This window comes from Balaenoptera borealis, assembly GCF_965194805.1.
Source record: "Balaenoptera borealis genome assembly, chromosome: 14".
NCBI lineage: Eukaryota > Metazoa > Chordata > Mammalia > Artiodactyla > Balaenopteridae > Balaenoptera > Balaenoptera borealis.
In genome coordinates this window covers 80601464-80616181 of record NC_138875.1, presented here as the reverse complement: position 1 = coordinate 80616181, position 14718 = coordinate 80601464, and the positions used below count along the sequence as shown (strand labels likewise).

General features: G+C 40.6%; 1 pseudogene across 1 annotated transcript; it reads left to right on the top strand.

Moving 5' to 3' along the window:
* The first annotated feature begins 9600 nt into the window (after positions 1–9600).
* On the top strand, positions 9601–9876 carry LOC309611079 (large ribosomal subunit protein eL38 pseudogene; annotated as a pseudogene). Its single transcript has one exon. The product of its transcript is annotated as a large ribosomal subunit protein eL38 pseudogene (transcript).
* The last annotated feature ends 4842 nt before the right edge of the window (positions 9877–14718 follow it).

Sequence of the window (14718 nt, the reverse complement as noted above, 5' to 3'; positions counted from 1 at the left end):
GAGAGAGTCATTATGACATGGTGACATTGACACTGTTTGACACCTGGATGGAGCCAAGCATGAAGCAAGATCTATCCCTTGGACTTTTCAGATACGTGAGCCAGCTAATTCCATTTTGGACCTGTGCCAATTTAAGTTGGATGTTCTTCACTTGCAATAAAATGAATCCTGGATCAATGCAGATGATCTGCTCATTAAAGAGGAGCTAGAAATAGAAACTATGTCTCCCAAATCATGCTACAAGTCAGTGAAGCCTCATTCATTCAGACCTTAAGCTATCAAATTAATGATTATTCAAACTGGAATCTTTACCATCTTCATGAAAAATGGCTTGCCTGTGTCTTAAACAAGAGAAACTATAGAATGCCTGGCCTGCCCACAGCCACTCTGAAGCCCTCATGAGTCCACCCCCTGACCCACCTGACAGGCAATGCACAGGCCTGTCAAACCACCTGTGAACTGGCCTGGTTCAAAAGTATGGCCTACACCAATCAGATTCAACCTCTTGAATCTGCACTAGTATATAAGGAGAAGCAGGCAGGTGTAAGTGGTAGAAACTAATGCAGAAAGGAGAAGATGCGCAGAGAGTGCAGAGGGGCCGTTAAGAGCCTTGGGCAGGCTGGAAATCGGAGGCAGCAGAGAGTGTGGGTAAAGGATTTACAGTATGGAGGAGAAATGGCCGATCGGCAGTGGGAAAACAGCAGATTCACAGAGAAAAACGAGCACCCGGAGAAACAGACAGCCTTCCATCTCCAGAACTGACCCGCTCCACGGAAGGGCTCCAGGTGGGTGCCAGACCACCAGCACCCTTTGAGCAAACACCTTGTTCTTTTCTGAAAATTTATTTTTTTGAAGTATAGTTGACTTACAACATTGTGTTAATTTCTACTGTACAGCAAAGTGATTCAGATATATATATATATATATATATATATATATATATTCTTTTTCATATTCTCTTCCATTATGGTTTATCGTAGGATACTGAATCTAGTTCCCTGTGCTATACAGTAGGACCTTGTTGTTTATCCATTCTCTATATAACAATTTGCATCTGCTAACCCCAAATTCCCAATCCATCCCTCCCGCATCACCCCCCTTGGCAACCATAAATCTGTTCTCTATATCTGTGAGTTTGTTTCTGTTTTGTAGATATTTGTGTCATATTTTAGATTACATATATAATTGATATCATATGGTATTTGTCTTTGTCTTTCTGACTTACTTCACTTAGTATGATAATCTCTAGGTCCATCTACCTTGCTGCAAATGGCATTATTTCATTCTTTTTTATGGCTGAGTAATATTCCATTGTATATATGTACCACATCTTCTTTACCCATTCATCTGTTGATGGACATTTAGGTTGTTTGCATGTCTTGGCTATTGTGAATATTGCTGCTATGATCATTGAGGTGCCTGCATCTTTTTAAATTATAGTTTTGTCCAGATATATGCCCAGGAGTAGGATTGCTGCATCATATGGCAACTCTATTTTTAGTTTTTGAGGAACCTCCATACTGTTTTCCATAGTGGCTGCACCAATTTACATTCACACCAACAGAAACTCCTTGTTCTTTAGGTGACCTCAGCACATCTCAGTCCCAAGAAACCCAAAGAACCTGCCCGCATTATTTTTATGTTAATAAGGACTCTTTCAGTTGCAAGTGACTAAAACCCAGTGCAAATGGAATCTTTAAAGAAGAAAAGTAATTAGTTCCAGTACTGGGATGCCAATGGGTAGTTGGCTTCAGAAGTATCCAGATCCACAGGCTTAAGTGGTACCCTAAGTATCTGTCTCCCTCCTGTTTCTCCACTTTGTTTGCCTCTGGGCTGGTTTCAATCCCAAGTAGATTCTCCCTTTATGTTGCCCTATGGCCATTGCGGTCAGCAGCTTCTAAGATGGCCCCAGCAATCCCCACCTCCTGGTATTCATGGTCTTGTATAATTCCCTCCCCTTGAGTAAGCCACTTCTAACCAATAAACTATGGCAATGTTAATGGGATGTCACTTCTGTGATTAGGTTACATAAGATTGGGACTTACTTACAACTTGCTAGCACGTACTCTCTATTGCCTTCTTGGCTTGCCGGCTTTCATGAAATCACCTGCCAAGTATAGAAAGACTCACATGACAAGGAACTGGGGGTGGCCCCTGGCCAACAGTCAGTGAGGATCTGAGGCCCTCGGTCCAATGTCCCACAAGAAACTGAATCCTGCCAACAACCACCAAGTGAGGTTGGAAGCAGATGGTTCCCCAGTCAAGACTCCAGATGAATGAGGTGTCCGGTTCCTGGTTAAAAGCTAATGTGTGGGCTTCCTTGCTGGTCCTGTGGTTAAGCCTCCACGCTTCCACTGCAGGGGGCGCGGGTTAGATCCCTGGCTGGGGAACTAGGATTCCTTATGCTGCGTGGAGCAGCCAAAAAAATAAAAAAAAAATTAAAAAACAACAACAACAAAAAACAAAAAAACCTATGTGTGATTTCTCAGGCCTGACGGTAGGCAATTCAAAGGGTTTACCTGGCAGGGCTCCCAGGGGAAAGCTGCCCCCTTCCCCCCCATGCCAGACCTGGTGCACAGCCAGCACATTGCAGTCTCTAAGGGAGTTGCTGTCCAGGACTCAGCCCCTCTGACCAGTCATGCTCTTCTGCATATTATGCTCCTTCCTTCTTGGGTCCCTTTATCTGAGGTCCTGGGCAGAGGTCCTCTCCAGGCACCTCTGCCCCGGCCTCCTTATTGGGGGTGAGTGGACATGGTCTTGCAGACACTTGCTCACTCTGACTCCATACCAGGTACTTTTCCACTCCAATCCCTCCTCCCTCTACATCCTCACACCCCCAAGTCCCAGGGGCTATAAACTGCTAGAGCCTTTTGTCTGGGGTCCCTTCAACAGTGAGACGCATATAGAGGAAAATGCAACAGGGAGAGTAGGTACTTTCTCCAGTTTCAGCCTCTTCCCTAAACCATCGCAGCAAGTGATCAACGGCTTAACTCTTTCATTTTCAGCTTGTTGCTTTATTCGGCTACTTGCACACCTGACACTTCAGCGCTCTCTCCCAGCTAGACTGTGATCCTGACAAGGAGACCCCAGCTTAGGCTGACACCTTGACTGCAGTCTCTTGAGAGACCCTGAGGCAGAGTCCCTGACCCACAGAAGTTGTGAGATGATGTATGTATATTGTTTTAAGCTGCAGAGCTTGTGGTGATTTATTATGCAGCAATAGCTGACCAATGATAGCCACCAACAGCTTCAGGCCTGCGTTCATTCAAGTTAGCAACCCCAGCAGAAAGAGGGGTTCCATTGCTCCACACCTCCAGCAGAAAATAGGGACTGCCTCTCGCTAATCCAGACCGGCTGTGTGCCTAGTCCTAACCCACTCATTATCATTCTGACCAGCCTGGGTCCTCATCCACTCCCATAGCTCCATCCCAACCCTGTTTGCTTAGAGTTGGGGAGAGGCAGCTTTCCAAAGGAAAATAATTGCGCCGATACCAGAAAGAAGAGAAACAGAGGCAGGAAAGCAAAAGCAAGACCTGTTTTCTACAAGTAGCAAGTAAGTAAAGCACACACCTTCACAGAGATACTGTTAACCGGCTCAAGAGAGCAACTTGCAAGCACCGTGTCAGTAAGCGCCTTGCGTGACTACACAGGTAGTACAAATTACCTCCGATACCGGCCACTTTATTAGACTCCATCTCTACTTAACAAAATTTTATTAGCTTACTAGAACTTTCTGCACGCTCCAGAAATTAAGAAACTGCAGTTGACCCTTGAACAACACGGTTTTGAACTGTGCAGGTCCACTTACACACGGATTTTTTTCAATACATGTATTGGAAAATCTTTTGGAGATTTGTGACAATTTGAAAAACTTTCAGATGAACCACGTAGCCTAGAAATATGGAAAAAAATTAAGAAAAAGGTAAGTCATGAATGCATAAAATATATATAAATATACATATAACATACAAAATATATGTTGACTGTTTATGTTATCAGTAAGCCTTCTGGTCAACAGTAGGCTATTAAGTTTTAGAGGAGTCAACACTTATATGTGGATTTTTGACTGCATGAAGGGGTTGCCCCTAACCCCCATGTTGTTCAAGGGTCAACTGTGTGGTGGCCCCCAAGCTGTAAGCTTATTCAGCTTTCTGCTTTCCGGAGAACTGCTTGTCTCTTTCTTGGTATGCACTCCTGACGCTGCGGTATTGAGCGTAAAAAAGGAAAATGGCTTGCGGCCAGTTTCGTTCCAGGTGCCTGCTCTGGATCTAAGAGCCCCTGGTTGTTCCCCAGAAGAAGGACGTGCTGCCCTGAGGGGGAAGTCTGTATCTCCAAAGAATGGCCCATAAGGCATGCTGACGCATAGATAGTGGCGCATAGATAGTGGCGACAGAATTATGTGGAAATACAAGGTTTACTGATTTATTGTCTAATATTCGTTCCGTACTAAACCTATATATACATTCATGCTCTTTGAATAAACTTGCCTTGCAACCATCAGTTGTCTTGGCCCTTCTGATCCCATACTGGTGCTTTTCAGTTCCTTATCCCTCACCGCCAGGAACTTCTAGCTTTCTGCAGCCGGTCTGCGGCACAACTGTATATTTATGAAAACACGTTAACCTACCGCTTATTCTGATTTCCTCAACTTGTTTGAATTAGTAAGGTTTTGCTGTAATTAACATTTGTCCAGAAGTTCAAGGCAAGTGAACAAAGAGATTGGATAACAAAAGGGTGCCCAGCCATTTCCCTGTAGTTGAGTCAAAGTCCTAGAAGGGCAATGTCAGAAATACAGAAATATATATGTATATTAAAAAATAAATACATTATCTACATATATAACTTTTGTGAATTCTACTTGGGAAAGAGAGAAATTTAAGTTTACTTAAAAAGAAATTTACTTTAAAAAAAAAATTTTTTTTAATCTTTTGGCCGCATCACATGACACGCGGGATCCTAGTTCCCCTGACCAAGGATCCAACCTGTGCGCCCTGCAGTGGAAGCACAGAGTCTTAACCACTGGACTGCCAGGGAAGTCCCAAAAAGAAATTTACTTTTAAAATTCAAATTTACTACAGTGTAAGTAGTTTGAGGGGCTACGTGTTTGGCTTTACACACTGACATTGGACTTCTACATAACATATGGTGTATTGTTCTTCTCAGTTTCCTGTGAGACACCTTGACTATGATTGTACATTTCAATTTGCTGTCATGGGAAATAAGATGTGTATTTCACTGAAGTATCTTCCATCTCTCTAACTCAACCCCTCCTCCCACGATTAAAAGTCCAAATAACACCCCCATATACAAAAATATATGTGTGTATATATATATATATATATATATATATATAAATACATATATATATATACACTATCATCCAATACTCTTTTAGACTAAGACACAGTGGTTCCCACTCTCATATTTGTGCTGAAAAAAATACCCCAAAAAAAGTTCTTTTGGGAGGATATATGTACCTGAAGGAAGGAGATGCAAGAAGTCATGGAGAACAAAGAAACTGGTAAACATATGGGTAAATATAAATGTTCATTGATTGTAAAAAGCAATAACAAGATGTTCAGGAGGAGAATAGAGATCACGGTTAACTCTAGAGTAGCAGCATCCAATAGAAATAAAAGTTGAGGACTTCCCTGGTGGCACAGTGGTTAAGAATCCGCCTGCCAGTGCAGGGGACACAGGTTCGAGCCCTGGCCCAGGAAGATCCCCATGCTGAGGAGCAACTAAGCCCATGCACCACAACTACTGAGCCTGCGTTCTGGAGCCCACAAGCCACAACTACTGAGCCCGAGTGCCATGACTACTGAAGACCCCATGCCTAGAGCCAGTGTTCCGCAACAAGAGAAGCCACCGCAATGAGAAGCCCGTGCACCACAATGAAAAGTAGCCCCTGATAGCTGCAACTAGAGAAAGCCCACGCGCAGCAATGAAGACCCAATGCAGCAAAAAAAAAAAGGTCTCGATTTTATCACTAAAAAAAAAAAAAAAAAAAAGGAAATAAAAGTTGAGCCACATATGTAATCTAAAATTTTTCAAGTAGTCACATTAAAAAATTTTTCTTAAAGCAGGTGAATTTAATAAAAATTAAAATCAGGTGAAATTAATTTTAATAATATATTTCATTTAACCCAATGTACCCCAAAATATCACTATTTCTACCATACAAGCTGGTGTGATTGCAGGGAAAGTGAGCTTAGAAATCACTTCTCTTTTAAATCTAAAATATACAACATTAACAAAGACTGGGGACAATGCTCAACTCACACTGTTGGAAGGACTAGAGAGTAGTATAACTTTTCTAGAGGGCAATTTGGCAGGATCTATCAGAATTTCACTATGCATGATTTTTTCTCCAATAATAATACCTCTCCTGAGAATTTTTCCGGCAGGAAATCTCACGAGGTTCACAAAGCCTGAACATTGCTATGAAGCATGGGGTGTTCATTGTTTTGTGGTTTGTGATAATGAAAAAAAGGAAACAACTTAAATGCCCATTGAGTGGAGGATTAACTGGATTATGGTGAATCCACACTATGGAATCATAATAACTATGGAATACTGGGTAATCTTTAAAAAGCATTAGCTGAACTTAAATGTAGTGATAGGAAGCCAGACACAGAAGGCCATATATTATATGATTCCACTTATATGAATTATCCACAATAGGCAATTCCACAGAGACAAAAAGTAGATCAGTGGTTGCCAGGAGCTGGGAGGTGTGAGGAAGGGAAATGGGAAGTGACTACCAGTGGGTATGGGGTTTCTTTTTGAGGTGATGAGAATGATCTGGAATTAGTGGTGATGGCTGCACAAACTTGTGAATGTACAAACACCCACTGAACTGTACACTTTATTTAAAAGGGTAAAAAAAAAAAAAAAAAGCAAGTCGCTTAAAAATATATAGTGTGTGATCCTCTAATTATTAGAGAAATGCAAATCAAAACTACAATGAGGTATCACCTCACACCAGTTAGAATGGGCATCATCAGAAAATCTACAAACAACAAATGCTGGAGAGGGTGTGGAGAAAAGGGAACCCTCTTGCACTGTTGGTGGGAATGTAAATTGATACAGCCACTATGGAGAACAATATGGAGGTTCCTTAAAAAACTAAAAATAGAATTACCATATGACCCAGCAATCCCACTACTGGGCATATACCCAGAGAAAACCGTAATTCAAAAAGACACATGCACCCGAATGTTCATTGCAGCACTACTTACAATAGCCAGGTCATGGAAGCAACCTAAATGCCCATCAACAGACGAATGGATAAAGAAGATGTGGTACATATATACAATGGAATATTACTCAGCCATAAAAAGGAATGAAATTGAGTCATTTGTTGAGACGTGGATGGATCTAGAGACTGTCATACAGAGTGAAGTAAGTCAGAAAGAGAAAAACAAATATCGTATATTAACGCATGTATGTGGAACCTAGAAAAATGGTACAGATGAGCCGGTTTGCAGGGCAGAAGTTGAGACACAGATGTAGAGAACGGACATATGGACACCAAGGGGGGAAAACTGCCGTGGGGTGGGGATGGTGTTGTGCTGAATTGGGCGATTGGGATTGACATGTATACACTGATGTGTATAAAATTGATGCCTAATAAGAACCTGCAGTATAAAAAAACAAACAAACAAAACTACTAATACTAAACTTTCATTGGGTTATTTGTATGGAAATATGTTAATATAAATGTTTCAGACATTACATGAAATTTCTAAAAATCTTATATGTTCTGGTATAATGTTATAAGTCATAATCCTAGTTATTACCTTAAAATGTATATCTCAGAAATAACTAATTTTCTTGTCAACTGCATTATTATGAACTTTCATCAAATTTTTAACTGTGGTCATTTTTAAGTCTTTTGTCATTTACAGACAGTTCTGGGTGTACTCTGATGCTTTTGCAAATATGTTCCGATAAAAGGGTTTCATCTTTAAGAAATTCAAGGAAAAGACTCTGACAAGTACAGGTTTCTGGTAACTGAATGTACTGCTGAACTGAATGAATAAGCATTTTCAGAACTCTAATGAAAAACTGATGAACTCATAAAAGTGCTAACAAAAGATCAAGATGAAAAAAAAAATTAATTACATGGGACTGAGTGAACTGATGAGGATGAGTATAATTTTTGTGACTTTCTGTCTGAATTTAAAAAAAAAAAAAATCCCACAAAGACTCAGAGGCAAAGAATATACAAATCAATTTTCACTGCAAAGTAAAGGAGCTGTTACAGTGGAGGATTACTGGACTGAATGTCAATATTATGACACAGTATGAGTGTGTTTCATGTTTGGTAATTGCAATCATTGTTGCTTTTGTTGTGGTCATCCATGTACAGTGCTTGGTGTCAGTCTATTTATCTCTTGTAGAAATAAAATACAGTGTGTGTGTGTGAAAAATAAATAAATTAAAAAATATATATATATATAGTGTGTGATCTCATCTATGCTTTTAAAAAAATCTGTATGTTTACATGTTGTATATAATGCATGTGTATGTAAACACATAACTGGAAGGATAAACAACAGTTAACTGTGTTTTTTTTTTAGGGAGAAATAAAGAACTTAAGAAGATTTGTTACAGGGACTTTTACTTCCCACAAGTGGACTGAATTATTTTAAATTATATTTTTACAAATTTTCCTTTTAAGACAATTAAAATATTTCTTCTTAATGACAAGCAGGAAGGGTTTTAAAAAACGGGAAACTAAAGTAAGCCAAATAATTAGTATGGTCATGTTGATTATTTGATATATAAAATGTAGATAAAAATTATAATTTTTATAATTGTAATTGTAAAATATTATGAATTATATTAAATTTATATATTGGGTTGGCCAAAAAGTTCATTCGGGTTTTTCTGTAAGATGTTACGGAAGAACCCGGATGAACTTTTTGGCCAATCCAATAATTATAATGTTATATTTTATTATTCTATTTTATTGATATTATCTTTTATATAATTATAATATTATAATAAATTATAAAATAATAATATACATATTCTGCATGTCCCAAATGACATAATGATATTTATTCAGCTTTCTTCTTTGTCAGGTTCCATGCTAAGCCTCTCATAATGGCTTTCTCTCATATAATCTTCTCAACATATCCTAAGGTAAGGGCTATAGTTATCATTCCCATCGTTGCCATTTACAACAGAGGAAACAGGCTCAGAGAGATCTCATAGGGAAGCTTAGAAGCAGTGGGCTAGAGATATAATTTTTTTTTTTTTGGCCGCACGGCTTGGGGGTTCTTATTACCCCGACCAGGGATTGAACCCGTGCTCTTGGCAGTGAAAGCACGGAGTCTTAACCACTGGACCGCCAGGGAATTCCTGAGATATGAATCTGAGTGTGTTTGATACCAGAACCCAGGGTCTTATCCTGCAGCCGGTTAGAAAAGATTGGAATGCAGGCTGGGAAACAGAGAGCATAAGAAAGTGAAGAAGTGGCAGTGAGTGTCTCTCAGGCTGTACGTGGGGAATGGGGGGTAATCCGTGGTAATCCAGGCTGGGTGACATCTGGGGACCCCGGGCCTGGATCGAAGGTGCCAGCCAGGCTCTCCGTGCCTCATCACCATGCCTCACAAAATTGAGGAAATCAAGGACTTTCTGCTTACAGCCAGGTGAAAGGGCGCCAAGTCTGCCAAGATCAAGAAAAATAAGGATAATGTGAAGTTTAAAGTTCGATGCAGCAGATACCTTTACACCTTGGTCATCACAGACAAAGAGAAGGCAGAGAAGCTGAAGCAGTTCCTGCTCCCAGCTTTGGCAGTGAAAAAGCTGAAATGAACGACACATGCTGATTTGAACTGTATTAAAATTTTAAAAATTAAAAAAAAAGAAGAAAGAAAGTGAAAAAGTCACTAAGGAGATAAATATTGAGGACAAGAGCGGTGAAACTTACCTGTGACTTTATATAAACTTAGATGAAGATGCCCAATTAAAGATAGTCCCCAAAAGACAGGCTGTACCCTGAAGCAGGGAAGATAAGCAACTCCTGGGGAGGCCAGATATCCCCTGGAAGGGGAGAAACTGAACTGATTGTCAAGAAGATAGTTTTGGGCAAACAAGAACCATCTTCAAGATTCTAGAGTTTTGTGAGCAAGAGATGCCAAAATAAATCCTCTCCTGAGTGCTACATTCAGTGTTGCCGTTCGTTTCTGTTGGGGCCAACACTCTATTTGTTCACTTACCATTTACTGAATGTCTACCAAGCCCTGTGCTAGACTCTGAAGACAGAGACATGGATGAAACATTGTCCATACCTTCAGAGAGATTCCAGGCTGGAGCAGGAAGACAGACATACAAAGTGATTCTTACAATTCAGAGTAACAAGGGTTCTGATATAAATTTCCATAGGGTGCTACAGGAATACAGAAGAAGGGCACCTGTCCCTGCTGTGTACACCAAGGAAGACTTCTTGGAAGAGGTGACCACTTGAGCCCAAAGAATTTGTGGGAATTAGCCAGGTGAAGGAGGGAGTAAAGGGCATCCCCGGTAGTGGAAAGAGCAAGAACATGGGTGGGGGACATGGGGGTGTAGAGACACCATGGCTTGATTGAAACCGTCATTGTCAGACATTGCTGGAGCTACAGGGATGAGTGTGGGCTCCGTGAGGGCAAAGCCCACTCTTTGTTCTGTTCCCAATTGTTACTGCAGTATCCAGCATGGTGCCTGGCACACAGTAAAGATCAGAACTCCAGTAAGGAGTGTGGGAACAGAGGGGAGGAGATGGACTCCAGGGCTGGAGTGTGTGAGTGACTGAAGGGTGTATATGTCTGAAAGGACTTTGGCAATGAACAAATCCGCTGAAAAGTGAAATTTCACATTCCTTGGGGTTTTGCCTTTTGGGAGTTTCCTATTTGTAAAAATACAGATCCATTGCTATTTGACATTGGAATTGTACAACAAAGAATGTTGCTCACCACCCGTTTCTACAAGGATTAAGTCATTAGCCACTGCAGTGACTGACCGACAGTGCACCCTGACAGGAATTCAGGATGAAAACCAGGATGGGGCACTCTGTGCTTTAGAAAACAGGCCCCTTACATAGTTAGGGTGTATATTCCAGGAAGAATTTTAATGAACCCAGATTCTTGCATCTTCCCATACATAGTAAAGCACTAAAATCATGAACTGAGATACCTGTTACTTGTGACTAACAGTAACCTTTTACCGAGATGTATGCTTGACTGCACGTATTCCCTCGCCAAAATCCTATGTATACTGGCTTTTCCCTCTACGTCTTTGAAGCAGTTCCTCAGAGTTACTTAGAGACTCTTTCCCAGGCTATTGCCCTCAATAAGGTCCCCGAATAAAACTGAAACACACAATTCATGTTGTGCGTTTTCTTATTTCCATCGACAGAATGGTCAGAAATACATGTTGAAAAGAAAAAGGAGGTCTAGGGTAGTTAAACCTAAAAGTAACTTATTGTCCAGGAGTCTAACCTTCCATCTCCTTTCTATTTCCACAAATGCCCTATATCCTCTGAAGGCGCCCGCCTGGAACCCCTGCCTCTCCAGAACCCAGCCGAGAATCAGGACTGCCAAGCCACAAAAACAAAGGTCATAGAGTCCACAGCAGAGCAGGTAATTTTCTCATTTAGTGTCTGTGTATTCTTATTTTACCCAGAGTTCTAATAAGTTTAGTCGTCTGGGTTCCAAGGTAGAGAATGTATAAAGCAACAAATTAAAGCAGCAAATTGACAGGAGCAAGAAGCACAGTTATGTTAGTAGTTACCGATTGTTGGACATCTACTGCCTGCAGGGTACTTTACTGGCGCATGCCTCATCAAATCCAATAACCCCCAGAAACGGAGGCTCCAAGAGGAGTAAATAACTTACCTAAGGACACATGGAAACGTAAGCAAACCTGGCAGATAGGAGGAACCAAACCCGTGCTCAGTGCCTAACCCGCAGGAGGAATTAAAGAAACAGCAGTCTGGGGCCATTTTGTGTGTGAGATAAGCCCTTCTAGTTCCCACAGATAGCAATGTTCAGACACAGAAGGTCATTCCTGGAATCGTCATGAGAAAAGATTGCATTGTGTCCACTGTGCTCTGTTCAGAGTAAGGGCACTATGTGCTACATTTCAGAAATATCAGAACTTGGATAAGTGGGTGAGTTCTGGCTTTGTCCATGAGCTGTGACCTTGAGCACACTGCCGCTTTTCCTCCTCTGATGGTGAGGGTTATTGTTTGAACCAACAATCTCTGAAATTCTTTGAGTTCCAGGCAGCTTGGACCAACTCCTATCTCTTGGAAGACCTTGGCTGTGGAACCCAGAGTCCATTCAGGGCTGAGAGCGCCACCTGGTGATTCAAGCTTGTAAGTGAGATTTTTCACTTCCTCCTGTGCCCAGCCAACCCAGTCGACAATTCCAGTTTAGACCCGCAGGATGGTTTTTTCCCCTAACTCCTTGAAATTGCTTTTAAAATGTTGTGAATATTGCATTTGCTTGGGAAGAGGGTACATAGATTTTCATCACAAGTTTCTTAATCCTCCCTTTCCCCAATCCAAGTTTTTACTTCTGTCAGTAAATGTGAGGCCCAGAGCAGAAGTGATTCATTCTATAAACATGGGCTGGAGGCTGTGACTTTGTTTGGAAAGTTATTTTACCTCTCTGAGCCTAAGCTTCCTCATTTGTAAAATGTAGATAAGATTTGTACCTCCTTCTGAAGTTTGCTCAAAGAATAGGAGGAGAAATTCCGTAGAAAGTGTGCCTGGCAAGAGCATTATTATATATTATGAGGAAATTTTCTCAAAATCTTGCAAGAAGTCAGCCATTGGCTGGAAAAGCCAGGATGCAAGTAGGTACCGTGTCTCTGCCAGTTTAGCAGAGACAGGGAATTCTAGACAAGGAATGCAAAAATCTTAGAGTGGAATTAAGTTTAACGCACTTGTCTTTGAGAAATGGGATGGAACTTTTGCAAGGTGGGAGAAAGAATTGAAGAGAACAAAGATCAGATTCTGGGACCCTAAGAGGTTGGAAATTCCTGGCTACACAGCCGAAGGAGTTTGACTGAAATCTTTGGAAAAAGAAAAAATAATGGCATAAAACGCTACCTGACCACATTCCAGGCCAGTGCCTTGGCATACTGAGAGCCCAATCAAAGTAAAGAGAGGCAGGCTTTTGTAAAATGCCAGCATCTGCTCATAGTAGAGCATCAAAGGAAGCAAGAACAATCTTTTTTCCAGAAGATGTGAGTGGAATGATGGTTAAGGCAGAGAGGAAACTAGAAAAGAAGTGCCCCAGGTCTTCTGAGTCCCTTAGTGGCTTAAATATCTATTGAATGTCCATCAAGTGATGAACAGATAAACACTATGTGTTATCTCCATACACTGGAATATAATTCCGCCATAAAAAGAAAGGAAGTACTGATACCTGCTACAACATGGATGAACACATTATGCTAATTGAAAACTTTATGCTAAGTGAAAGCAGCCAGTCACAACACATAGTGTTTGATTCCATTTATATGAAATGTCCAGAATAGGCAAATCCGTAGAGACAGAAAGTAGATTAGTGTTTGCCAGGGGTTGGGTGTGGCGGGTGGAAGGAATTGAGAGTAATATCTAAAGGGTAAGGGATTTCTTTTGGGGGTAAAAAAAGTCTAAAATTGATTGTGGTGATGGCTGACAACTCTGTGACTATACTAAACACCACTGAATTGTAGACTTTAAATGGGAGAATGAAAGTGTGGTATGTGAAACATACTTCAACAGTGATGTTGAAAAAAACTCTCATTGAACGTCACACATCTGGGTAATCACAATAGATGGATCCTCTATCATTACATAAACTTTGAAAACAAGTGTTAACGGGTGTGTAATATTCCAACAGGTGCATATTAGGTAACAAGCAAAGACTGTAGTCTCCAGAAGTTGGTGAGACTGGTTGTCTGTCCCTGGGGAAGTGGACTGAGGCCTGGGGGAGGTGGACAGATGGCTCACTTTCAAGATATAATTGTATTACAAAAGTGCTTGGATTTTGTTTGTTTGTTTTGTCACTTTCCCATTTTTTTCTGCTTTAAAAAAATTTGTGGTAAAATACACATAACATAAAATTTACATCTTGGGAGTCCCGTGGTGGCCTAGTGGTTAGGATTCCATGTTTTCACTGCCATGGCCCAGGTTCAATCCCTGGTCAGGGAAAGGCAAGTCGCGTGGCGTGGCCAAAATAAAAAAATAAAATAAAATAAAATTTACTGTCTTAACCTTTTTTTTTTCTTTTTAACCTTTTTAAGTGTATGGTTCAGTGGCATTAGGTACATTCACATTGTTGTGCCACCATCTCCACCATCTATCTCCAGAACTTTTCATCTTGCAAAATGGAAATGACAGATAAATTAAACATCTCCCCATTTCTCTACCCACTCCTCACCCCCTCTACTTTCTGTCTCCAGGAACTTGATTGCACTAGGTACCTCTCAAATAAGTGGTGTCATACAGTATTTGTTCTTTTGTGACTGCTTTATTTCACTTAGCACAATGTCTGCAAGGTTCATCTGGACTTTTTTTTTAAAGCATAAGCATTTTATTAGTTTTCCAGTTAAAAAAATAGTTAGTTGTCAAAAACACACAATGTCTATTTTTAATATAAAGTTAAGGGAAAAAAGCAGGAATGAAAACTGTAAAATGTCATCACAACTTTGTAAAAAAACAAAAAAAAATCACAC